Source organism: Acomys russatus, chromosome 2 (genome assembly GCF_903995435.1).
Source record: "Acomys russatus chromosome 2, mAcoRus1.1, whole genome shotgun sequence".
Classification (NCBI taxonomy): domain Eukaryota; kingdom Metazoa; phylum Chordata; class Mammalia; order Rodentia; family Muridae; genus Acomys; species Acomys russatus.
Window position 1 is genome coordinate 975,287 of NC_067138.1, and position 28,000 is coordinate 1,003,286.

The 28,000-nt window shown below is 43.8% G+C and overlaps 1 long non-coding RNA gene across 1 annotated transcript; it reads right to left on the bottom strand.

Annotated features, from left to right (window-relative positions):
- Positions 1-841: 841 nt before the first annotated feature.
- Positions 842-28,000, bottom strand: LOC127206377 (uncharacterized). The gene is made up of 3 exons (XR_007832792.1): positions 27,955-28,000; positions 13,114-13,194; positions 842-984 (listed from the first exon to the last, which is right to left on the bottom strand). It is a non-coding gene; the product is annotated as an uncharacterized LOC127206377 (long non-coding RNA).

Sequence of the window (28,000 nt, forward strand, 5' to 3'; positions counted from 1 at the left end):
AGCATGATGTTTCTGTGGGCTGTGATGTTCTAACAAAGTAATCAGACCTGTGTGTGCACTCATAAAACAACAAACAAACAAACCAAAAAAACAATCTGTAGGTCATCAGAAGTTCCAGAGGCCTGAACTTCGGATTGCCTTTAAGTGTGGAGAGCTGAGATGAGCCTTTGCTTGTGGTGCCCAGGACTGTCTAGGTGGAGGCAGTGTAGGAACTGAATGGGTTGGCAGACTCTGAGCTGGCGTTTGCTGCTCTGCTGAGGAGAAAGCTCCGTGGCATTTAACACCTCAGAAGAAAACCACAAGTTCCCTCCAAGACATATGTTCAGGAAATTTAAGTTAATAAATCATCACTAAGCTTTGACTGCAGAGAGACAGACGGCTCCAGCTGGGTGGGGCGGGGAAAGCCGAGGGAGACAGTTCCAGGCCATATAAGAATGAGCCTGCTAACCACAACACCTGGCAAAACCGTCATATGAAAAGCAGATGTGTTACAAACTATAAGAAATGGTGAGTCTACTACCATGAAAAATTATATATATAACATATATTATATTATTGGTTTCCATGGATACTAAATTAATGAAATTCTTACGTAACATAATGTAAGATCTCTGATGGGATCTATGTAACCCTCAGTCAAACTTCAGATCCTCTCTAAACTAAGCATAACACTCAACTGAATTTAAATACCATTTAAATACCATGAAACTACAGTATTTAGAGAATTATAACAAGGAAAAAAATTCCATAAGTATTTAGTACAGATGCAATTTCAATCATGGTTGAACCCACGGATATGGAGGTTGACATATCTATTGATATCTAATCATTAGAAACCTACGTCCTAACGAAGCACTCTTGGAGTCTTTCAATTCTTCCATGGCTCAACAAGCATTCTGAATTTCTGGCAAGGGTCAGGAGGCCCTCTTCATGTCTTAATGTTGTCGGATAAAGCAAGTATCAACCCTGACCGTCTTCAGACTCCTACAAACACACAGATATACAAGGCAGTGACACATGCAGGCACACAGGGTCTAGAGGTGCACGGAATGGATGAAGCAGCTGTGCAGGGGAAAGCCTGCACTTCCTTAATTAACGCACAAGAACAACTCCCCAGTTCTCCTTAGCCTGCATATTACACTATGACCTAGAATTAGGCTGAAGGTTGACACTGCTGCTAACCCTTCCACTTTTGCTAATCACCAGGCTCTGTCTCCGTGGGGTTTGCTCCCTCAGAGAGCAGGCCCTAATGACTACTCTGCCTCTTAGTTGCGCTGGGTTCACTTTGAATTCTAACTCTCTAAGAATTGTCTTGGCTCATGGCTCCAAAGATTAGAAAGACAGTTCCTTCTAGGTTTTTAAAGATTCCATACTGGGTTACAGACTCCTCTGATCCTGAATTCACTCAATTCACTGTTCTAAGGGGACTATTTGGCAGTAGGTACTAGGGACATCTATCTGTCTGTCTGTCTGTCTATCAATCTATCTACCTATCTGCCATCTATCTATATCCCCTCTCCCCCATCTCGCTCCCTCTCTCTCCCCTCCCTTGCCCCCTCCCCCCTCTGTGTGTGTGTGTAAAGGGAGCTTTTCCTAGACTTTAACAAAGTTAATGTCTTTAGATTATTTAAGACTATGTACTCAGCCTGTTGTCCTACTGTGCACTCAGTTTAACCTGCCTTTAAGATAATAGAGTAACCAACCCTACCATGCCTGGGATTTCCCATATAGTCAGCTTTCAACCTAAGAAATATATAACGGTAATCTTAAACTATCTGTTCTTCTATGGCCCTAGCCCAGAAGTGTGTGTGTGTGTGTGTGTGTGTGTGTGTGTGTGTGTGTGTGTGTGTGTGTGTGTATCTTACCTAAGATACACAAACAAGTGACTACAAGTCTCCTTCTGGCTTGGCTTATAACCAGTTATGCAGATTATAGTTTGTTCTAGGGGAATCATGTCTTTCTTATTGCATTTATTCTATGTACAGAATTAATGATTCTTAGGATGATTAAAAGCTGAATAAAGATGGAGAAGCTATAGATTCACATAAATGGGACTGAAAGAATGTTTTCTCATACCTTGTCTTGACTGATTAGTGACTTACTTACTGGAGCTTCTGCTAACAATTGTAGCCTAGGTTTTCCAAGGTGGTAGAATATATATGGCCAAGGTAATCCAGTCACATCTAGGATCCAGAGCTACTTCAATCATGGCTTAACTCCTTTGTGTAAGATTTTTCTTAAAGGGCTGTAACAGTGACCTGGTTGAGGTGGAGTACCAGGCAGTACTGCTAATATTATACAGTCACTGGACAGGCTACGCTCACAGTTTTTTAGGTAGTGGTGTATAAAATCCACCTTTTCCATTATATTTGCCACTCTTCCCTCCAACCATATCCCACTTATCAGTATAGCCACTGCATTTATTTTAGTATCATTTTACAATTGATAAAGTTCTAATGTTTTTGCTGAGTTTCATATTTCCTACTAGACTTTATTTTACATTTTTATCTTTGACAGGCTTTCTGAAGTACTCCTTTGGGGCCAGGTGCATGCCTATAATCCCAACACTTGGCAGGTTGAAGCAAGGAGAACTCAAGTTTGAGAGCTGTCGGGAAGACCTGTCCCAAATTTCCTCCCCTCCCAAAGCAAATAAAGACTAATTCAAACCCCTCTAGAGCTGGTAAGTAATATTGAGAAGGCAAAGGAACTATGTGCCCCTGTTGTTAACTCAAATATTTCTACCATTTGGTTATTCCTGCATGAAACAAGAGTGACAGTATGTGGTCAATTCATGGGAGATTGGAATTAGAAAACACTGGAAATCAGCTTGGGTGAGGAGAGTCTGGAAATCAGGTTAACGAAGAACTTCTGCTGTGCAAGTAAAAGGAGCAAACATAAGACTCGGGGCTGACTCAGGGAGACAGAAACAAACAAAAGCAACACAAGGGATCTGTGAAACAAAGCATTGGTTTTATGAGAAAATCAATACAACTGAGAAACTTTCATCAAAATTAACTAAAAGGCATAGAGAGAATACCCAAATAACAAAATTAAGAACAAGCAGGGGGCATATCGGTAGACACGTAGGAATCTAGAGAATCATAAAGGCACATTTTAAAAATGTACACTACACACACACACACACACACACACACACACACACACATACATACATACCACTTACCAAAGTTAGACCAAGATCATATAAGCAACTTAAACAGACTTATAACCCTTAGTAAAATAGAAGCAATCATTAAAAGACTTCCAATTGAAAAAAAGCCCAGGATCAGATGGTTTTAGCACAGAATTCTACCAGAATTTTGAAGAAGAATTGAGGCCAATACTCCTTAAATCATTCCACAAAATAGAAACAGAAGGAAAATTCCTCATGTCATTTTATGAGGCCACAGTTACCCTGACACCCAAAGACCCAACAAAGAAAATTACAAGCCAATTTCTCTTCTGAACATAGATGCAAAAGTTCTCAATAAAATACTTGCAAACTGAATGCAAGAACACATCAAAAAGATCATCCACCATGATCAAGTAGGCTTCATCCCAGAGTTGCAGGGACGGTCCAACATAGGTAATCCATAAATGCAATCCACCATATAAACAAACTACAAGACAAAAACCACATGATCATCTCATTAGACTCAGAAAAGGCCTGTGACAAAATCTAATACCCCTTCATGATAAAAGCCCTGGGGACATTAGTGAGACTAGGGACATAGCTCAGCATAATGAAGGTGATTACGGCAAGTCCAGGGACCACTCAAATGGAGAGAAACTCAAAACACTTCCACTAAAATCAGGAACAAGACAAGGCTGTCCACTCTGTCCACATCTAGTCAATAGAGCACCTGAAGTTTTGGCTAGAGCAATAAGACAACTAAAGGAGATCAAGGGAACAAATTGGAAAGGAAGAAGTCAAAGTATCTTTATTTGCAGATGATGTGATAATATGCATAAGTGACCCTAAAAGCTCCTACAGCTGATGAGCAATTTCAGCACAGTAGCTGGAGGCAAAATTAACTCACTGAAATCAGTAGCCTTCCTATGTACAAATGGCGAATGGACTGAGAAAGCAAGCAGGGAAACAATACCTTTGACAAGAGCCTTAAATAGTATAAAGCATCTTGGGGTAATTCTAACCAAGCAAGGCAAAGAATTGTATGATAATAAAAACTTCAAGTAATCGAAGAAAGAAATTGAAGAAGATATCAGAAGATGGAAAGATGTCCCATGCTCATGGGTTGATAGGATTAATATAGTAAAAATGGCCAGCCTACCTAAGACAACCTCAGACTCAACACAATCCCCATCAAAATTCCAACACAAATCTTTACAGACCTTGAAAGGAGAATATTCAACTTCATATAGAAAAATAGCAACAGTAGCAACAACAACAACAACAACAACAACAACAGCAACTACTACTACTACTGTTGGAGGTTATCACCATCCCTGACCTCAAATTATACTACAGAGCTATAATAATAAAAACAGCATGGTATTGACACAAAAACATCAAATTGAAAACCCAAACATAAGCCCACACATTTATGGACATCTAATTTTTGATAAAGAAGCCAGAATTATGCAAGGGGGAAAAAGAAAGCATCTTCAGTAAATGGTGGTAATCAAACTGGGTATCTGCATGCAGAAGAATGCACATAGATCTATATCTCTCACCCTGCACAAAACTCAGATCCATGTGCATCAAAGACTTCAACATAAAACCAGATACACTGAACCTGGTATAAGAGAAAGTGGGGAGGAGCCTTGATCTCACTAGCATAGGAAAGAGCTTCCTGAACAGAACACCTTTAACACAAACACTAAGATCAACAATTAATAAATGGGACCTCATGAAACTGAGAAGCTTCTTTAGGCAAAGTACAGGGTCATCGGGACAAGGCATCAGCTACAAATAGGGAAAAGACTTTTTTTTTTTTAGCAACTACACATCTGATAGAAAGCTAATTTACAAATTTTATAAAGAACTCAAAAAAAAAAAAAAACTAGATATCAAGAAAAACAAATAACTCAATTAAAAAAGATGGAGCACGAATCTAAACAGAATTCTTGAAAGAAAAAACTCAAATGACTGAGAAACACTTAAATGTTCAATATCCTCAGCCATCACAGAAATGCAAATCAAAACTACTTTGAGATGTCATCTTACACCTGTCAGAACGGCTAAGATCAATAACACAAGTGACAGCTCATGCTGACAAAGATGTGAAGCAAGGGGATCGCTCCTCCGTTGCTGATGGGAGTGAAAACTTGCACAGCTGCTATGGAAATCAGTGTGGCAGTTCCTCAGGAAGTGTCCTACAATATATACATATATGAAAGTTATCTAAATGAAATCTCCAAATAACAGAGGAGACAATGTCCCAACCAGCCATCTCTTGTCACCAAGTGAAGCTTCCAGTACCAAGACTGAGTTACATCTAACTGAACTGGGCCAAAGGGCTCCCATTGGAATCCCCAAACAGCCCAGGCTGTTGCAAAGACAAACAGCAATGAAGTGAATCCTCGTGACATTCTGCTGTCTGCATGGGTCGGCGCCTTGCTCGGCCATCGTCAGAGACACTTTCTCCTGCAGCAGGTGGGAGCAAATACAGAGCCCATGGCCAGACATTATACAGAGAGCCCTGAATGAAAACAAGCCCCTCTGACCAACATGAGCAACACTCGTGGGAGCTCAGAGACTGAGGCAGCCTGCACAGGCCTGCACCAGGCCCTCTGTGTGTATATATAATGGCTTTAGTTTAGTGATTTTATGGGGCTGCTCAGTGTGTGAACGAGTGACCACGCTGACTGTTGTGTCTGGTTTTGGGCTCCTTTCCTTCTGTTTGCCTTGTCCAATTCAGATGTGGTAGGTTTTGGTTTTACCCTATTATATCTTATTTTGAGATATTTTAGTATTATCCCTTAGAAGCCTGTTCGTTTTCTAATGAGAGACAGAAAGGGAGTTGGTTGACCTGGAAGGAAGGGGAGGTGAGGAGGAACTAGGAAGTGTAGAGGGAGGCGGGGAGCCATAGTCAAGATATATTATGTGAAGGAAAACAATCTATTTTCAATAAAAGTAAAAAAAAAAAAAAAAAAAGATCTCATAAGTAATTAAAACTAAAAAACAAACAAACAAAACAGTCATGAGGGTTTCTTAAACTGGGGGAAAGCAGACAAATGTCTAGCACGGGTTTGTGGTGACTACGGGAAACATATTTCCCGCTTCTGTGCAAGGCTGAGACTGCATCCTCTCCATGCATGGCTTCGCCTCACAGGGCTCATGGTGAAAGCTGGCCTGTGGCAGCTGGAAGGCAGCGTGGGACTATGCAACACCAAGTAGGCCGAAAACGTCAGGATACAGCAGGCTCCCAAAGTAGCTAGGAATATGAACAAGGCTGCCAGGGTTCAAATCTTTGTCCTTCACTTGCCAACTATGTGGCCTTAAAGAAGTTGCTTACCTCTTTGGGACTCATTTTGTTCACCTGTAAAACAAAAATGATAGGGCTGGAGAGATGGCTCAGAGGTTATGGGCAAGGCCTGCCCTTCCAGAGGTCCTGAGTTCAATTCCCAGCAACCACATGGTGGCTCACAACCATCTATGAAGTGATCTGATGCCCTCTACTGGCCTGCAGGTGTACTTGCAGATAGGGCACTCATACACATAGAATAAGTAAATATTTTTTTTTTTAAAACTAGAAATGATAGTAATACCTACTCATAAAGCTATAGTGAGGACTAATGAGCAAAGTATGGAATGCATTTGAAAGTAATTCTCAGCACGTAAAATATGCTCAGAAAATTGTAGCAGTTGTAGACTGAGCTTTGGCAAATTGTGAAGGGACTTAGCACAAGTCATTTTCCATTTCTGAGCATCAATTTCTTCCCATGTAAAATGAGGTGGCCAAGCCAGGTGGTGCATGTCTGTATGCCCAGCACCTGACAGGCTGTTGCAGGAAGACTGAGAATTTAAGACTGGCTAGGGCTGCACAGGGAGACTCTCTCTCAAAAAATTAAATTAAATTAAAAACAATTAAACAGTTAAAACCTGTCACATGCTAATGTGATGGTAAGTTTAAGGCCTATTTGTTTCCTGACTGATCAAAGTATACATTAAATGTTGTGTTTTATTCTTCATCTTATAATAAAAGGCATTCCATAAGCACTGATACAATTGGCTATACCTAAAGTAGCTTTTATTTATTTTTCAAATTGTGTGCCTGTGCGCGCGTGTGCAGGGTGGGTGAGGGATGTGCATGTGTGAGTGTAGGTGCCCACAGAGTCCAGAAGAGGGTGTCAGATACCTAGAACTAGAGCCTAGGTAGGTGTGAACCACCCAACAGGGGTGCTGGGAACTGAGCTTGGGGCTTCAGCAGGAATACTACACACTCTCAACCACTGAGCCATTTCTCCAGCCTCTAATGCACGTTAAAAAAAAAAAAAAAAAAAAACCGTGGGGGCTGAAGGGATGGCTCAGTGGTTAGGGGCACTTGCTGCTCCTGCAGAGGACTTGGGCTGCTTGTGGCTGTCAGTAACTTCAGTTCCAGGGCATCCGGCGCTTTCCTCTGGCCTTTATGGGCCCCCGGCATGCACACGGTGCACAGGCATATACACACATGCAGGCAAAACACTCATACACATAAAAAATAAATCTTAAAACCTCTCACTATGTGCGTTATGTCTGTACACATGCATGTGCTCATATGGAAGAGTGTGGGTGCACACTTGTGTGTGAAGGACAACCTCGGAGCTGGTTCTTACCTTCCACCTTGTCTGAGAAGGACCTCTTAACTGCCCCCAGGGACTGGGCTCACACGACAGGTGAACAAATCCATTTAGATGATGATGATGATGATGATGATGATGATGATGATGATGATGATGATGATATGGACTTGAGGCCAAGTTTTAGTTAGAGGTGAAGTATACAGAAGATTAGAACTTAACACAGACAAGGAAATGGTGGCCCTAGTTTCGTTTCTGTTGCTGTGATAAAAACTGTCAAGATGCATCTCAGTGTTCATTTGGCCTATATTCTCAGGCCACAGTCCATGACTGAGAGAAGCCAGGGCAAGACCTCCAGCAGAAACGTGAAGCCAGGAAGTTCAGCAGGAGCCGTGGAGGATGCTGCCCGGCTAGCCATGGAGGATGCTGCTGGCTAGCCACGGAGGATGCTGCGGGCTAGCCACGAGGATGCTGCGGGCTAGCTGGCTTACTTTGGCTACAGCTCGGGACCACAGTGGGACAGGCGCTTCACAGACATGCCCACAGGCCCAAGCATCTGGGCAAAGCCTCAATTGAGATTGCCTTCTCAGACAGAAGCAGGCTGGTCCAATAGAGAGTTAAAATCTGACTGAAGGGACAATGGTGGAATCTACAGTTGGAACCAGGTTTGTTAAGATGGAGCTTGAAAAGATGGCATGCTGAAAGGTGAGTAATGAAGACGAAGAAGGATCCAGAAGAGAAGAAAAGGTGGTGGTTGGCTGGTCAGACACCTTCTAGCTTAGGACATTCTGCGTGAATATTTACTTGCTCAAAATAATTAAGATTTATAGTCAGGTCGCAATATAAAAGCAGCTGACTTAGTTGGCCATATGGCTTATAGTCGTGGGCACACAAGAACATTTATAATTTTCTCAAACTCTGAGCTATATGGAGCACAGCCACCAGATGACGCTACACATAAAGCAGGTTGTTAAAATAAAGATAATAAGATTGATTTTTTTTTTCTTTTTCCAGAGTGTTACTGGCCTCAGACCTGAGGTCTTCCTGGCTCTGAGTTACAAGTGCTGGTATTATACTATGCTGCCATAGCCAGCTGGGATCCACTTTTTTTTAATATTGCAGATATAATGCATATATAAATGCTATAGAATGAGATTATATAGCATTTATTTTTCTTTGCCTGACTTATTTCAGTTAAATAATGTTCTTGCTGTTCACCCATGTTGTCACAAATGACAAGACTTGCATCTTTTTTAATGGCTGACCAGTGAACCTGGTTACTAAGGCTGGTGCAGCCATGGGGGGAGGGTTTGCGGGGGTGGGTGGGGCTAATTAAAGGGTTCAAATGTTCAGGTACAAGGAATAAGTTCAAGGTATCCACTGCTAATACAATGTCTGTAGTTGATAATATGTTGCATCCATGAGAATAGATTTTAAGTACTCTGACCAAAAAAATAAATAAATAAAGATTTTAAAAGACTATGCAGGGTAATGTATGTTGTTGTTGGGGTTTTTTTTTTGGTTTGTTTTTGTTTTTGTTTTTGTTTTTTGAGACAGGATTTCTCTGTGTAGCCTTGGCTGTCCTAGACTCGCTTTGTAGACCAGGCTGGCCTCGAACTCACAGAGATCTGCCTGCCTCTGCCTCCCGAATGCTAGGATTAAAGGTGTGGACCACCGTTCTGGCTGTAATATATGTTAATTAGCATGATTTACTCATTTCAAAATGCACACATGTATTTTAAAACATGTACATTAAATATTCACAATTGTATATTCCTCATTTAAGATATAAAGAGTATAGTTTTGTTGCTGCTTAATTTTTGTTTTTATTTCTTTTCTTGGCTGGGTGTCACTAGTCTAGACTGACCTGGAACAGGCAACCCTCCTGCTCTGCCAGTGTTGGACTGGAACGGCCAGTGCTTGGCTAATGAGCCACCATGCTTGGCTAATTCTCTTCTTCTTTTCTTTAAATCTTAGCACCCCACTACTTAGCTCATCTTAAAAGCCCCAGATTTAATGAAGATTTGCTTAATGAGCAAACACAAAGATGAAGAGATGCTTGCCAGCATGCTGTGCCAAACTGAGGCCAGGGTTTCTGTGCAGGCCCTGAGAGGAGGGTGCTGACCTTCTCCCTCCGGGAGGACCGGCCTAAGCACAGAGCAGCTGGGAGGAGAGCGCCCTCAGTAAGGCTGAATCTTTGGTGACCTTTGGGTGCTAAGGTGAGCAAGCAGGAGGGTGTTCCTGCATGGCTGAAGAGGGTGTGTGCCTGGACAGGAAGCTCTCTGAGGCCGATGCTGTTTTGCACAGCACCATCCTTGCATGCTCATGGTCTTCCAAGCCTAACTGCCTAAGAGTCTCACTGATTCGTCTGTGGGGGCCCAGTGAAAAGATGAGGAGAGATGCTAAAAGACTTGGTCCTGTTTGGGGTATGGTAGAGCACAGGCCGAGGTTCAACTCCCAGTACTATTCATTGAAAAAAAAAAAAAAAAAAAAAGATAAGGCCCCAAAGAAAGTAAAAGTGTCATAAAAGAAAAACAAATCCTATTTCATTAATCAGAGTCCCATAGAAATCTGGTGTAGGAGCCAGCATGGTGGCACACCTGCTGTTCCAACACTTTGGCGGCTGAGGCAGCAAGATTAGGAACTGAGGTCAGCCTGGGCAACATAATGAGAGCCTGTCTCAAAAACAAATGAATGGACAAATAAATAAACAAATCAACTGGTCTAGGGAGCAGAGTTGGGGGCTTTCAGGAAACAGAAGGCGCCATTGTCCAGCCCTCGTGTCATCTTGTGTGACCCTTTCCTGTCAGAGGCAGAAGTGACAAAACCACACACCATTTACTGTGGCTCCCACAGAAGACAGAAGAAGAAGACATGGAGTGCCAGACACTTCCCATTAATGTGGCAAAGATAAAATCGGTCCCGTTAGACTAAGCTGCAAGATATCAATTTTATGGCTGCCTAGCCACAAAGCCGCCCCTCGGCAGTGGAAGTTATAATAAAGGCCACCTTTAGAAACAAAATGCCTAGATGATGCCAACAAAGTCATTTTACTGTTAACAGAGTTCAAACTTAATCCCTTCTGTGTAGGGTTGCCAGATAAAAACCAGAGATTTCAAGTAATAATACCCCACAAGCTACATGGGACCTACTTAACAATAAAAGCCATGCACTGTTTATCTGAAGCTCAGACTTACTCAGGACCCTTTTCCAGCCTCCGCTACTGAGGTCAAGAAATTCCTAATATCACTGTAGTTGCTGTAAAGGATTTCCCACTTTCTTCACGTCTTCATAGACTCCTCAGCTCTTTTCCTAACAGAGGCTGCCTTTCCTCATCAAGTGGGCCTCTTACGACTTTCTAAAAAATATTCCAAGACAATAAAACTCTCATCTTTTTTAGTTCCAAAGAAAAATAAACAGCACTATGAGGGAAAACGGGGCAGTTTCAAAGAAACAATTACTTTAAAATGATCAGACCTATTTTTAGGAGGACCGGCAGAGAAACAAAATTCTGGAAACTATCTGTAGCATCTTCAGAAGGCTGGATGATTTACACAGCACGAGATACACCAATTTAAAGTGTATAGTCTAGGAGCTTTAGTGTGTCCACAGAGTTGTGTAACCTAAGTGGCTATCTGTGTGTGTGTATTTAAGTGCTTTACTGGAGTGTATTCTACTTCTAAGGCTCTGCCTACACGTATGTATGTCTGTGCCTACACATATATATGTCTGTGCCTACATGTATGTATGTCTGTGCCTTCAGGTATGTATGTCTGTGCACCATGTGCATGCCTCGGTGCCCCCTGAGACCAGAGATAGTCCTGGGTTTTCTGGAACTGGAGTTACAGATGATTGTGAGGTGCTACGTGAGTGCTGGGAATAGGACCCAGGTCCTCTGACAAACAGCATGTGCTTTTACCCTCTGAGGTGTCTACAGCCCTCTGATGAGCTCTGTCCACACGCCATGTACCACGTCCTCCTCCTTCTAGTAGTTTCCTTCCCCCTTTTCTGTTCCCTTCTTGCTTTCTAACCTTTCCACTTATTCTCCCCTTGTGATTACACTTTTACTTAAAGTAACATGAAATACATTTTTCACAGTAGAAGGTTCCCACACAAAATTATATGGAAAAAGATATAAAGTTTCCTTTCTGTGTCCTCCATGCCTCACTAAAACAGCTGTGGCCTGTGGAGACCCATGAGAGCTGAAATGAAGAAGAAACAAAAAAATCTGTACACAAACGTGTAACATAACAGTTATTTGTAATAGCCAAAAAAGCACAAGTACTACAAATGCCTATTAACTGGTGAACAGACAGCCATGGTGAATCTACAGGAATATCACCAGACCACAGAATCACAATAAAAGCTGTTACATGCAGCAGCATAGAGGGATCTTGAAAACAGTAGCCAAAGAAGCCAGTTACTAAAGCAGACACATTGTGGCCCTAATGTCCGTGTGTGTGTGTATGTGTGTGTGTGTGTGTGTGTGTGTGTGTGTGTGTGTGTGTGTGTGTGTACGTGCACATCCTCAGCCAGCACCGTCCTACTGAGCACAGAGAAACATTTGTCCAAGAGGACAGAGCAAGGAACTGCCCTAGGATAGCTAGAAGAATGTACAGTGTGGCCTTTAATCAGCAAATAGATTTCACTCTCTGCACTGCACCCAATTCTCAAAAGGAATCCTAAATCTGGAAGGACATTCTGGCTTTTTTATTTTTAATTTCACATCAGAAGTCTTTTTTATTTTATTTTACTTTTTACAAGTCAGGCAGCTCCATTCCAAAGGACAGCTGGTTGCTCTCCTGCCGCACCCCTTCCCGCTGTGGTCTTCCCAGGACTTCACGAAGGGACACTGGAGCCCTCCCTGGCACCAGCCAAAGCCATTGGTTTTGTCCACTAAACATCTGCTAGGGATATTAAATACCTCAGCATTTTTTTATTCCCTCCTCTCTCTCTCTCTCTCTCTCTCTCTCTCTCTCTCTCTCTCTCTCTCCCTTTCTCCCTCCTTCCCTCGTTTTCAATGAGCAGTTGTAAGGGATGGGAAGAGGAAAAGAAATACAAGCTTTCCTGGTAAATTTCCAAATACTGGAAAAAGAATAAAAATAAAAATTTAAGCTACTTGAATTAGAATTCTCATATAGCAAGTGTGGACCTTGGGCCTAGAAGCATGAAGTATTTTCTTCTTCAAAATGTAATCACTTTCCTGGTCATTTCCCAGTGGGCTGATGCTTTGGTAAGTTGGTCAGGTTGGTCACATGCATGCCTGTGCATACACACAGGTGAACACGCACACACTCAGACACACACTTTTCAGAGGCAACAGTAAGGATTTAAGTACAGACCTAAATTTCTTTTTCCGAGTTCACCTACCTGCTTTGTGGCATTTGGCTCCATTTTCCCTCTCATGCACAGACATTGCAGAGTAGCCCCAGCCACAATTCCATGGAATCTCTGGAAGGAGAGTGAAGAGATGGAGCGAGGATTTCCCACGCCGACACTATCTCATCCTGACACGTATCTAAGAAACTTGGAACTCCATCTCTGAATCCCAAAATACTCTACCTCTCATACATATGGCTAGGTTTTAGAATTCGCTGCATTTACCCTCATTATAATGATAGTTTCAGAGCTTGAGAAACAGGCTTCCTGGCAAGCAAGCCTATAGATGACTACAATCTGTCACACAAAAAATCACCAGAAACTACTGGGTACCTGTCCTAAAGTAAAAGATTAAAAAGTGGGCTGAGGGCACAGATTAGTGGCAGAGCACTTGCTGGGTGTACTAGCTACTTTTCTGTTGCTGTGATGAGGCTCGTTTGGCTCCCAGGACACAGACGCAAGACATCATGGTGCCTGGTGTGGCACCTGCAGCTGGGAAGCTGTTTCGTTTGCTTTCTCCTTGTTATTCAGCCCAGCCCAGGACCTGAGCCTGGGGGAACAGAGCTGCTCACACAGAAGGCAGTGCTTCCTCCTTAGCCTGACCCAGACAACCCCACCCAGGGATGACCAGAAGTGATTCTAGATCTGTCACATTGACGACATTAACTATCACCCTTGTCCTGTGTGAGGCTCTAGATTCAATTCCCAAATTCAAAACAAAACAACACCAAAAGTTTGGACAACCGCTCTGGAAAAATAATTTGGCCTTATTTAATAAAGCTGATGAAACACTTATCTATAACTCAGCCAGTCCACTTCCAAGTATACACACTAGCAAAACTCTTAGGTTATATACAAGAATATATAAAATAGCTGCTTCTAACAGGAATCGGGAGCCATCAAATGCCTATAGAGAAGAACCAAGAAGTAACTTGTGGCCAAGTGTGCTGCTGCACACTTTTATCCCAGCACTCAGCCGGCAAAGGCAGGCAGCTCTGTGAGTTCGAGGCTAGTTGGTCTGCGGAGTGAATTTCGGGCCAGCCAGGGCTTTACCATAGTGAACCTCTATATTAGTTAATTTTCTACAGCTGTGATAAACACCATGACCGAGGCAATTCATAAAAGGAAAGGTTTGTCTGGCCGTCACTGTCACAGCAGGAAGTGTATCTACCAGCGGATATGGCAGCTGGAACAGGAAGCAGAGGACTTTCATCTTGAGCCACACTGGGAAGCCAAGAGGGAACCCAAATGGCGCAACCTTTAAGTTCTCACAATCCACCTCCAGCAACACCCCTATTCCAGCGGGGTCACACCTCCTGAGCCTGCCCAGACAGCTCCACCAACTGGGAACTAAGTGGTCAACATTCTCATTCCAACCACCACAGACGTCTCCAAACCAACCAACCAACCAACCAACCAACCAACCAGATAGATAGAGAAATGAGTAACCTGTGGCATCATCAGAGAGTGGAAAGTTATATAGCATTGAAATTAGGAAACCGCCACTATATCCATCAACTGATAATCTCCTGACTCTAGTCAGGGAGAAACAAGTTGCAAAAGAATATATAGTTATTATTTTACTTACCAAATTTAAATATCACACAAAAGCATATGTCTAGAGGTATATGTGTCAAATATATCAAGATAAACCCATAAGGCAAAGTATGGAAGTGAAAAATAGGAAATTCAGGGCTGATGGGTGGGGAGAGGATGGAGCACAGAAAACTTCAAGCTACTCTTATACCTGTGTTATTGTTCTTTACAACTTACATATTTGTCAACACTTTACATCAATAAATAATAACAAAAAATGAAATGAAAACTGGAATAACTTTTAAATAACTTCAAAATAAAAATAGGTCCAATCTGAGTTGCTGTGGTTTTGAAATTTTGTGTGCATGCGTGTATGTGTGTGTGCACACACATGCTTACGCATGTGTGTTTATATTGCATATGTGCATGTGTGTGTGTATGTGTGCGCGCACGCACATGCCTGTGCATGCATGTGTGTTTATATGTGCATGTGTGTGTGTGCGCGCACACATGCCTACGCATGCGTGTTTATATATGTATGTGTGCATGTGTGTGTGTGTGTGTGCATGTGCACACACAGTGTTCACTATGTGGTGGTCAGAGGGCAGCATGTAGCTCAGGTCTCTCTCTCTCCCGGGTGGGCTCGATGGACTGGCCTCAGGCTGTCAGGCTTGGTGGCAAGCATCTTTATCTGCTGAGACATCTTGCCAATCCAGTCACTGGGTTTTAACAAGTGTTTTGAGATCATTTATGGCTGCAAAAATAGTTCAGACTTTCCATATACTGTCTACGTGCCTCACCCTTATGTTACCATCTTACGTAACCACAGAACATGTAATGTGAGAAATGAGCCTTGGGATGACTCTGCTCACTGAGGTTTACAGTGGATTCATTTTTCCCTTTCTCCCACATTTTTGGTTCTAGGGATAGTCTGGAATCTCACACAGCATGTAGCTATTATGTCTCTTCAAGTCTCTAACCTGCAACTATCATTCATTCTTCCATTGCTTTGAACGTCAGTTCTTTTGCAGAGTACTAATAAGGTGTTGTTTTTTTTTAAAGTTTTATATTTGTTTATTTTTGTGTGTGCAGTTGTGCATACAGTATGGTGTACACATGGAGGTCGGGGAACAGTGCATGATGGATGTCAGGGATTGAACTCAGAGGTCAGGACTGGCAGCAAGTGTCTTTACCCATTCAGTCATCTTGCCGGCCTCTGTCTTGCTGAATGTGTCTCCCATTTAGGGGGCAGCTGTCACATCAAAACTATTTGGAGAAACACTAGAGTCATTTTAAAAGGCACCAAAGTCAAGGAATAACTCCAGCGCTATGGAAGCTCTCTCATTCAGACTTCAGAATCCAGAGGAAGAAATAAGCAACCATCTATCCTTGACTCACAGGCCCACAGCTGCCTAGACCCAGGTCTGAACCCAGAGACTAGAAATGAAGATAACTCGAACCCTGGGGATGAGAGGGGGCACCGATGATAATCCAGGAGCCTGTAGTCTGGGCACCGATGACCCAGGAGCCTGAAGTCTGGGCACCGATGACTCAGGAGCCTGTAGTCTGGGCACCGATGACCCAGGAGCCTGAAGTCTGGGCACCGATGACTCAGGAGCCTGTAGTCTGGGCACTGATGATGACCCAGGAGCCTGTAGTCTTCCAACCAGACTATGCCATGGAACAGCTTCCCCTCAGCCAGCCCTGCAGCTCAGTGCCGCCAGGGTTCCTTTGCCTCTCCTACTTATACACAAACAGCTGAGTGCTTTGCTGAGGAGGAGAAAGGGGAAAAGGGCTTTAAGGACAGGCTTCGAAGCTTGTGCTTATCTCAGCCTGATAGCCAGATAGGACACACGCACAACAGGGCGCAGGACCAGCAATGACCCCCTGCCAGAACATCTGAGTGCAGCCGTGGGTGTGGTGGTGGTGGGGAGGCTCTCAGGGAGTGAATCTGTCTCTCGGGGGAGGAGGCTCTTCATCATCAAAGCATCAGCAGAGGAGACTGCAAGTGAGCAAACTCCTGGCGGGCTTGAGTGCTTTTAAGAATCTAAGTGGCTCCCATAGAGGCAGATGTGCTTATCACTGGCTGACTGAAATAAGAGCTATGTTTTCCTAAAATTATTGTGTAAAACCATAGACATTCCGGCCTAGCCCCTCCAGTTTAGCTGTTAGCCCTACCCATCTGCAACGCCAGAAACCAAGGTTCCTAACCCTCAGTTTCCCCACAGAATCCCAGCAAAAGCAATGTGTTTTGCTTATTCCATGCAGCATAAACACATATACAAATAAGAAGGTTACACAACAAAACAGAAATCTACCAACACTCTACATATCTTTGTTAGTTATCCACTCCTTATGTCAGTCAGAACTTCCAACAGCAAAGACTTCCGAAATGCAGGAACTTTAAGACTCAGTGGTGTAGTAGGGGTACCATATAGGTGTTTTGGGGTTGCTGTGAGGAAACACCATGAACAAAAGCAAGTTGGGGAGGAAAGAGTTTATTTAGCTTACGGTTCCAGATCATAGTCCATCACTGGAGGAAGTCAGGACAGGAACCCAAGCAGGGCAGGAGCCTGAGGCAGGAGCTGATGCAGAGGCCATGGAGGGGTGCTGCTGACTGCCTTGCCCAGCCTGCTTTTAGGGGTTGGTGAGTTAGTGTCCAGGACCACCAGCTGCAGGGTGGCACCACCCGCAATGGGCTGGGTCCTCCGGCATCGATCACTGTCTTGCCTATAGTGGGATCATATAGAGACAATTTCTCAACTGAGGGTTTCTTTCTGATGATTCTAGCTTGTGTCAAGATGACATAAAACTAGCCAGTATGTATGACTAGATATGTTTCTAATTCTCTCTCTTTTTTTAAGATTTGCTTATTTGTTTGTTTGTTTATTATGTATACAATGTTCTGCCTGCATGTGTGTCTGCCTACCAGGACATTATAACCATTATAGATGGTTATGAGCCACCATGTGGTTGCTGGGATTTGAACTCAGGACCTTTGGAAGAGCAGTCAGGATCATAACCTCTGAGCTATCTCTCCAGCCCTTATATAACCTTATATATATATAGTCTTGCTATATAACCCAGGATGGCCTCCAACTACGACACTCCTGTCTCAGCATTTCAGTGCTAAAATTATACATTTGCACTGTCTGGCAGTTCAGATGCCAATTTCTAACCCATTCTGGGTTGGGGAACTTTCCAGATTCTCTTGCAGAATTTTTCTGTTTCCTGTACACAGGGGGAAATGAAGCAAGCCTCAAAATCTTCATTTACAGCCTGTACCCCCAAAGGCGGCTCATAGACTTTTAATGACTTCTTAGTAAACTTGGTCGATTTCAAGGTTAAAGCCAAGGGCTGAAAGTAGACGTGAAACAATCTTTTAACACGAATTGGGACAGAGGGATCTAGAAGAAACTGCAGCTTTGTTTTTGAGTTCAGTTTCCACAGCAGCTATTTGCTCAGTCTACAAGGCAGGCTTTGAAAGGCAGCAGTGTGGTACAAGGACCTCTTTGTCTACCTTAGAACAAAGACTGAGCATTTGAAAGGAAATGGTTTTCCTCTCTTTTATCCTTATTATTCCCCAGACCCAATCTAAATCCAGTAAATAATGCCAGTTTATATTTATTTTCTCCATGGAGTTCTCACTGTTCGGTAGTGCTGGGGACCATCACAGGGCCCTGTACACCACAGGCAAGTGCTCCACCACTGGCTGAGCCCCAGTCCCAGCTTCTTACAGCTCAATTATTATTTTTTGGCGGGGTGGGGGGTGGGGGAACCCTCTCAAGCACACCCTTTTTCCTTGTCCTTCTTTTTTTCTAAACATAACCTTTTTACTGTTGTACTTAACGTGGAAAGCCCACTGTGTTACAGATTATTGTAATAGTATCCATCCCCTTCCCCCGCCCCCCCAGTACTGGGAGTTAAATCTAGAATTATATATATAATGTATACAAGTACTCAGTCTGCATGTGTGCCTGCAGGCCAGAAGAGGGCATCAGATCACATTATAGATGGTTGTGAGCCACCATGTGGTTGCTGGGAATTGAACTCAGGACTTTTGGAAGAGCAGTGCTCTTAACCTCTGAGCCATCTCTTTAGCCTAAACCTAGAGTATTTTATATGCTAGGTAAACTCTTAAAGCTGAGCTACATCCCCAGCATTTTAAAATTATTATTTTGAATCAGGGTCTCACTAAGTTGCTCAGGCTCATCTTGATTGGCTCACTATATATATAGCCTAATTCTCCTGCCTCAGCCTCCCAAGGAGCTGTGTTACAGGCACGCACGGCCATGCTAAGTTGCAGTGACCTCTTCCCTCTTCTCGGACATTTTCCTGAACTTCAATATGTCATTATGGAACTCTAAATGTCTTGACTTTTAAAGTTCTTGGATGTTGATAGTTGCCTGCTAAAAGGTCGTCCATGGCTTCCCCTGCGTGTTGTAAGGGGGCTGCTGTAAGTGGTCGTCCATGGCTTCCCCTGCGTGTTGTTAGGGGGCTGCTGTAAGTGGTCGTCCATGGCTTCCCCTGCGTGTTGTTAGGGGGCTGCTGTAAGTGGCCGTCCATGGCTTCCCCTGCGTGTTGTAAGGGGGCTGCTGTAAGTGGTCGTCCATGGCTTCCCCTGCGTGTTGTAAGGGGGCTGCTGTAAGTGGTCGTCCATGGCTTCCCCTGCGTGTTGTTAGGGGGCTGCTGTAAGTGGTCGTCCATGGCTTCCCCTGCGTGTTGTTAGGGGGCTGCTGTAAGTGGCCGTCCATGGCTTCCCACAGCATGTTGTTAGGGGGCTGCTGTAAGTGGTCGTCCATGGCTTCCCCTGCGTGTTGTAAGGGGGCTGCTGTAAGTGGTCGTCCATGGCTTCCCCTGCGTGTTGTAAGGGGGCTGCTGTAAGTGGCCGTCCATGGCTTCCCACAGCATGTTGTTAGGGGGCTGCTGTAAGTGGTCGTCCATGGCTTCCCCTGCGTGTTGTAAGGGGGCTGCTGTAAGTGGTCGTCCATGGCTTCCCCTGCATGTTGTTAGGGGGCTGCTGTAAGTGGTCATCCATGGCTTCCCCTGCATGTTGTTAGGGGGCTGCTGTAAGTGGCCGTCCATGGCTTCCCCTGCATGTTGTTAGGGGGCTGCTGTAAGTGGTCGTCCATGGCTTCCCCTGCATGTTGTTAGGGGGCTGCTGTAAGTGGTCGTCCATGGCTTCCCCTGCGTGTTGTAAGGGGGCTGCTGTAAGTGGCCGTCCATGGCTTCCCATAGTATGTTGTAAGAGGGCTGCTGTAAGTGATTTCTTCAACTGTTCAAGGACCTGCGGGGGGTGAGAAAAGTGAGCACAGTTGTAGCCCTTTGAAGAGATATTTTATGTCCCTGTTGATTTCATCCAAGGACAAATCAAGAAGGGAGACAAGACAAAGGAGGAACGGTGAGTGGTTTTTGGTTGGTTGGTTTGGCTTTTGGTTTTTAAAGGGTCCTATCTTCCTTCCTTTCTGCTTTGTGGAGCTGAGGGTCAGGCCCAGGGCCTTGTTCACATTAGGCAAGTACTCTCCTATTATGCTATGACCTGAGTACCCTTAACAAAGAGGCTTCTTCCTTTTCTTTTTCTCCTTCTCCTTCTTCTTCTTTTTTCTCCTCCTCCTTCTTGGATTTTTTGTTTCTGTTTGTTTTGTTTTTAAAGACAGGTTTTCTCTGTGTAGCCCTGGATGTCCTGGAACTCTCTATGTAGACCAGTTTGGCCTCCAACTCACAGAGATCTGGGAGTGCTGGGATTAAAGGCGTGTCCCACCCCACCCCACCTCCTGACCACTACCAAGTAGAAGTAATAAAATCACCTGGTACTGTTACAAAAATACAGAGATAAATCAATGCAATAGGATAGAGGACCCAGGAATAATACCCCCACAGCTGTGGCGACCTAATACTTGACGAAGGCATTCAAGAACATGCGCTGGGACAAACAGCTCATTCGACAAATGTTGCTGGCAAAGCCCTGTCTAGGTGCAGAAGAGTGGAAATGGACTCAGACCTGCATCTCTCACTCTGCACAAAGCCAGCTGGGAACACACCAAATTTAGAACCTGAAATGCTGATGCTACTGTAGAAAAACACGGAGTCTACACCTAAAGTATAAGCGACTTTTGACCAGGACTTAATAGCATATGAAATAGTCCCACAAACCAACAAATGAGACCTCAGAAAATTAGCAAGTTTCTGTACAGTGGGGAAATTACCAGCACAAGGGATAGATGCCCTACAGAGTTCGAGAAAATCTTTGCTGAGGGAGTTGGTATCTAGACTATATAAAGAATTGTAAAAATTGAACACCAAAGACACAAAATTGTCAATCAATAAATGGGCCAAAGAAAAGGACAGTTCTTAAAAGAAGAAAACAGAAGGCCAATGTTTTTAATGCATTTGATTTTGAACCAATTTTTAATAACTTCAGAAAATTTATAGTGTTTTTCATGACACCCACGTTCAGTTTAGTGACCATATATGGGATTGTGACATTAAGAAAGAAGCTCCGTTCTAGACAGGTGTGTTGGTACAGGAGTTAATCCCAGCTACTTGGGAAACTGAGGCTAAAGGATTGCAAGTGCAAAACCTTGGACTACAGTGAGTTCAAACTCAGCTGGCCATGTGAGAGAGGCCTTGCCTCAAAATAAAAGGTAAAAAAGAGGGATGGTGCTACAGCTCAATTCAGAATGTTTGTCTACCATATGGGTCTTGAATTCAATCCCCAGTCCTGGAGAAGAGTTGGCAGAAGCAGCTGGGTCTTGTGCCTTCCACACAATAGCCTCCTATGTGTTCTTCCTAAGTGATGACACGCTTCCTTCATATCTCTAGCCATGATTCTCCGAATTGAACCTCTAGTCTGGATGATGTCCATATTGCTGGACATTTCCTCTTAGGTCTACCATAAACATTTCCCAAAATGCAATTCGTCACTGTCTCTGAACTTTTTACTCGTTAAAAAAAGGTTTTAGTATTCACACTAGCTGGTTTTTTGTGTCAACTTGACACCAGTTAGAGTTGTCAGAGAGGAAGGAGTCTCAGTTGAGAAAATGCCTCCTTGAGATCCAGGGGTGAGGCATTTTCTCAATTAGTGATCAATGGGGGGGGGGCAGCCCATTGTGGGAGGTGCCATCTCTGGACCGGTGGTCCTGGATTCTATAAGAAAGCAGCTTTAAAGCTGGGCATGGTGGTGACGCCTTTAATCCCAGCACTGGGGAGGCAGAGGCAGGCGGATCACTGTGAGTTCGAGGCCAGCCTGGTCTACAAAGTGAGTCCAGGACAGCCAAGGCTACACAGAGAAACTGTCTTGAAAAAACAAAACCAAACAAATAAAGCAGCTTTAATGCATAGTGATCTGACAAAGTACAATGGGTTAATTCAATATTCTTGTATCGGTTGAGGTTTGCTTTGTGACGTACTATATGGTCGATTTTAGAGAAGGTTCTTAGAGAAGGTTCTGTGCAGTGCTAAGAAGGAATTATATTCTTTTGTGTTCGGTCAAAAGTCCTGTAGACATCTGTTAGGTCAATCTGATTCATTGACATCTGCTAGTTTCATTATCTACTTAGTTTCTGTCTCCATGATCCATCCACTGTGAGAATGGGGTGCTAAAGTCTCCCACTACTGTGTGGGGGCTGATGTATGATTTAAGCTTTAATATTGTTTCTTTTACAAACATGGTTGCCCTTGGATTTGGGACAAAGACGTTCAGTATTGACATGTCCTCTTGGTGGATTTTTCCTTTGATGAGAACTCTTCTGATTAATTTCAGTTCTAAGTCTGCTTTATTAGATATTAGGATGGCTACTCCAGCTTGCTTCTTGGGTCCGTTTACTTGGAAAATCTTCTTCCAGCCTTTTACTCTTGGGTAATGTCTATCTTTGTTGCTGAGGTGTGTTTCTTGTATGCAGCAGAATGTTTGGTCCAATTTACACATCCATTCTGTTAGCCTGTCTTTTTATTGGAGAGTTGAGTCCATTGATGATGAGAGATATTAATGATCAATTATTGTTAGTTCCTTTTATTATGATGGTGGTGGCAGTAGAGTGTTGTGTGCCTGTCTTCTTTTGGTTCTGCTATTGTGAAGTTATTTATATCCTGTGTTTTCTTGGGTGTAGTTGACCTTGTTCAGTTGGAGTTTTCCTCCTAGTATCTTCTGTAGGGCGGGGTTTGTGCATAGATATTGTTCAAATTTAGTTTTGTCATGAAATAACTTGTTTTCTCCCTCTGCAGTGATTGAAAGCTTTGCTGGATATAGTAGTCTAGGCTGACATCTGTTGTTTCTTAGCTGAGGGAGTCTTTTAGAAAAGCAGCAGCGGGGTGGGGGTATGGGGGGGGGAGGGAGAAGGGATGGATAAAAGGACCCAGAGGTGACAGAAGCGCCACAAAAAGACCAGCAAAGCCAACTAACCAGGGCCAAGAGGGGCTTGCAGAGACTGAAGCATCACCCCAGGACCATGCATGGATGGGACCTAGGCCCCCTACACAGATGTAGCAGATGGGCAGCTTGGGCTTTATATGGGTCCCCTAGTAAAGGGAGTGGGGGCTGTCTCTGACATAGCCTCGGTTGCCTGCTTTCTGATCACTTTCCCGGGTAGGGTTGACTCACCAGGCCACAGGGGAAGAAGAGGTGCTCAGTCCTGGTATGACTTGATGAGCTGGGGTGGGTGGGTATGGGGGGTGCTATGATCGAGATGTAAAGTGAATTTTAAAAATAAACATTAGAACTTTAAAAAAAAAAGCAGGCTGAGCAAGCCATTGGAAACAGGCCAGTAAGCAGCACCCCTCCATGGCCTCCGCATTAGCTCCTGCCTCCAGGCTCTTGCCCTATTTGAGTTCCTATCCTGACTTCCTTCTGTGGTGAACATCAATGTGGAAGTGTAAGCCAAATAAACGTTTCTCCCCAACTTGCTTTTTAGTCATGGTGTTTTATATAAGTAGTCAAAACCATCATGTTTTTCTTTCTTTCCTTCTCTCCTTTCTTTCTGTGTGTGTTTGAGGGCACATAACATGGTACATGTGGTGGCTATCAAAGGACAATTTGTGGAAGTCTGTTCTCTCCTTCTATGTGGGTCCTAAGACTAAATTCAGGGTTTCAGACTACAAGTATCCTTATCTATTAAGGCACCTCATCCATCCTTGCTGATGGCCATGTTGAAACATGGGCGTGCATCATAGCCCTGGCTGATCTAGAACTTGGTATGTAGCTCAGGCAGGTTTTGAACTCACAGCAATCCTACTTTAGCCTCTCATGTCCTGGGGCTACAGGCACACACCAGTGTCCATCTTACCTTCTCTGATCACTGTTCTCTAACTCTATGAAATCACTTCCAGGAAAGGAGAGTGCCTTCTTGAGAGGCCCAATTTACCCAGAATTCAGTCTGTTCTAAGTAGCTGTGTAAGGTTCAGGAATATGTACATGGTTTTGTTATTTACTAGGGGAGAGGCCAGCAGCACTCTGCTCACTTCCCAGGAGAGGAAGTCTTGAGATCACTGGACTTGCCCTAGCTAGCATCCACCGATGTCACCTATTGTTCTCTATAGCCCGTGTATGGGCCCTGAGCTAGCTATTGCTCTTTATGTCCTGTTTGGGAGGCTGGTGGTCAGTCAGTCCTGAAGTAAACCTCCTGCCTAACATTCCTCTAAATAGAGTGTCTCTGAGATCTAAAAGAAAAAAAGGAGCAATGACTCTTGTATGGCCATTTCCTTATGGATGAGAATGTTATCATAATGAGAGCCAGGAAGCTCCATTGCCTCTGGGGAAGGAGGAGGAGAGGAGGGGGAAGGGGAGGGGAGGGCGGAGGGGGAGGGCAATCCAGGAGTATTCTTGAAAAACTGTTTAGCATTTATTGCATGTGCATATGTATGCATATGTGCCATAGCAACATATGAAGGCCATAGGACAATTGGCAGGAAATGGTTCCTTTCTTCCATCTTGTGGGTTCCAGGTATCAAACTGTTTTCAGGCTCCATGGCAAATGACTTTACCCACTGAGCCATCTCACCAGCCCTCCAAGGGTACTCTATAGGAGGTGGCCATGGTGGGGAAGGCTCAGCATGGCTTCTCAGTATCCTTGGATGTTTCTCTAGTCAAAGCTGACCATGTCACAGCACCAGAAACTCTCCAGTATCCTCTGGTGTCAAATCCAGCAGCGTTCTGTGTTCTTGTGCCCTCAAATGAAAGTAACCCACATGGGACACAGCAGTAGAACAAGCAGTCAAATGTTCAAGTAACATGGGTTGGAAGAGATTGCTCAGGGTTCAGAGCACTGGCTGCTCTTCCAGAGGACCCGGGCTCAGTTCCCAGCACCCACATGGCGGCTCGCAACTGTCTGTAACTCCTGCTTCAGTAGGTCTGACCCTCTCACGCAGACATACATGCAGTCAAAATACCAATGCACATAACATGAAAATAAATAACTATTTTTTAAAAAGCTTAAGTAACACAAGCAAGGAAGCAGGAATGCATTCTTTAGACAGAGTGGCAGGGCTGAGCAGCACCAGTGGCTGTGGCATCGTAGCCACTGAAAGCCTTATGTCTTCCCATGTGTTGCTCAGCAAGGCCTGGCTATCATCCACAGCCTCACATTCAGGGTGCTTGGATTTGTACCCAAACTACTGTCATCTTTCTCTTCCACTATTTACCTTATGCAAACTGGTATCTGTGGCCCACATTTTCACCATCAGACACTGTTCATAATGTCACTTCTAAAGTGATGCCTTCCTTCATCTTAGAGTCCCCCCCAAAGCTGTCTTATGAAGGCCAGTGGACATTCTGGGAGCGTCTCAAGGAAGTTTCCATGCTCTCACAGACAAAAACAGCATACCCTCCAATACCCATGATACTTTGATTTTATCCCCCAAACCAAACCACTGTTCTTTATGCTATAATTACTTTAATTTTTTTTAATCTTCTTTACTAGTCTAGTAACTGGAACCATATTTTTCTATCACACTTATTTTATATGTCTTCTAAATAGGGGAGAAGGTTTTTTAAAAACAGAAATTGATTAAGGAGTGAACACAGAGTAGGAAAGATGGTTCTGTGAGTTAAAGTGCTCGCTATGTGAGCCTGGTCTCTGGAACCCACAGTGGGAGATCCAAGTGTGGAAAGTTGTTCTTCGATCTACACAAACACACACACACACACACACACACACACACACACACACGAACCCAAACAATAGGTAGGTTTATTTAAAATACCAGTCCAAGGAAAACCTCCCTGAAAAAAAAGCAGATTGCATGATGTCTCCTGCTGATAAATTCATCAAGACAATTGCTACAAAGAATACAAACACATTATCTGGCTGATGCTGAAAATCAGCTTTGGGATCTGTGTGTCTCTCAGCTAACAGCAACTGAAAGGCACGTTATTCTTAGCTGCCCTACTTCATTATACAGTGTGGTAGCCATGCAGTGAGGCACTCCTGTGACTAACAAATCCCTGCCTCCTCCACTGGGGGCCTCAGCCTCACAGGGTGCTCCATGGCAAAAGGCACATTTCCTATGGGAGCCTAAGTCACTTCCAGGTGAGGCTCCTAGCCTTCACATGTCCACAAGGAAATCAAACTGAGCATGGCAAAATTAAACTAAGTCTCATGGTTTAAAAAAACATTTTAGAACTGCTTTCCAGCTGGGCATGACTATACCCCTTTAACCCTTGCACTCGGGAGACAGGGGTAGGTGGATCTCTGTGGCTGCCTCAGAGAGGTCCAGGCCAGCCAGGTTTGCATAGGGAAGCCCAGTCTCAAACACAACAAAACAGAAATGCCTTCTGCATTCACCGAGAATACCTGGGCTAGGAGCCATGTGGATCTCCGATGACCTCTTAGGGTCACTCTGGTTCTGGAAATTGCAGGAATTAGAAGGGCTATCTAGTTAGCTAGGGGCGATCTAGTTCACCCACCTGCCCCTCAGTAGTTTTTTCCTCTATGTCCAGCCTGCTTAAACACTTCCAGTGGAAAAGAAAAATCTCTCCAGATGACTTTCCCATGTTCCGTCAGCTCTGTTTATACACACCATCATGCCTACACTTTCTCCCGACTCTAATGAAACCTGGAAGGCTAGGAAGGGTCAAAAGTGGGGTTCGCCTAAGTTGTGCCTTGAGTTCTTCCCTAGCACCAACCTAGGACATCTTAGCTTTCCCGTCTGCCCTGATTCTCAAATGCACTCTACTCCATCTTAACTATCCTCACACCCTTCCAGGAATCTCTCTCCTAAGTATGCCACTCTTGTATTTTCCTTTCTTTTTCAACTTGGCACATGCCTTTAATCCCAACACTTGGGAGGCAGAGGCAGGTGGATCGTTGGGAGTTCGAGGCCAGCCTGGTCTACAAAGTGAGTCCGGAACAGTCAAGGCTACACAGAGAAACCCTGTCTCAAAAAAACCATTAAAAACAAAACAAAACAAAACAAAACAAAATCAACTTAAGCCCAACAATGGGCCAAATGGCTGGGCTTATCTAGACAAACACTAAGTAAGAGATAGCCCAATAATCTCAATTCAACTGACACATTCAACTATAGTCTGTTGGATTACTTCTGCCTCCCCTGAAGGCTCAAAGACTGCACACATACTCACTTCAAGCTTTGTGAAAGATATTTTCACCGTGGTTATCATAGCATGGCTTTTCCCTTACAAACACTGAGACTTAAGTTACTTTATTCATCAAATTAATTAAATTATCCATGTGTTTCAATTCTTCAAACATTGCTCTTATTGCCCTCTAAAAAGAATATTTAAAGATGTCTCTCATGTACAAATTAGTACTGTCAGGAGTTATAACCAAATCAAATAATAACCTCAAGTTCAATTTTGCAAATTCTTTTCCCCTCACCTCTATAGCAAAATAGTTTCAGGCAAGATCAGTGGTAAATCAGGTTTAATCTTAATCTTGGAGTTCTAATTTTTTTTTTAAAGACAAAACTGTAAGTCAAGCTTGCCTAGAACTCACTCCACACCCAGGCACGTCTTAGACTTTTGATCAACTCCCATGTGCTGGGCTTTACAGATGTGCTCCACCACACCTGGCAAATTCTGTAGCTTCGCCCCACTCTGGCCAACTGGTGCTTGAACCTAAGGCATTGTGCCTGCTAGGCAGCTCCCCTGTCACTGAGCCACATACGTCCTCGGACAACGCCGATTCCAACTTGTAAGGAGCTTCTAGGAGGGTGTCAGTTCAACGCTTTAGCAAATGTCCTGACAGCACAAACTGTGAGCAGAGATGGTATAGTGCAGGAATAGGAAAATACCAGAACTGCTGGCTGAACTCTGTACCCCAGCTGATATGAGTGGGCACTTACCTGAAAGAAACACTTTTATGTATTTCATCTCAGAGAAACACCACCT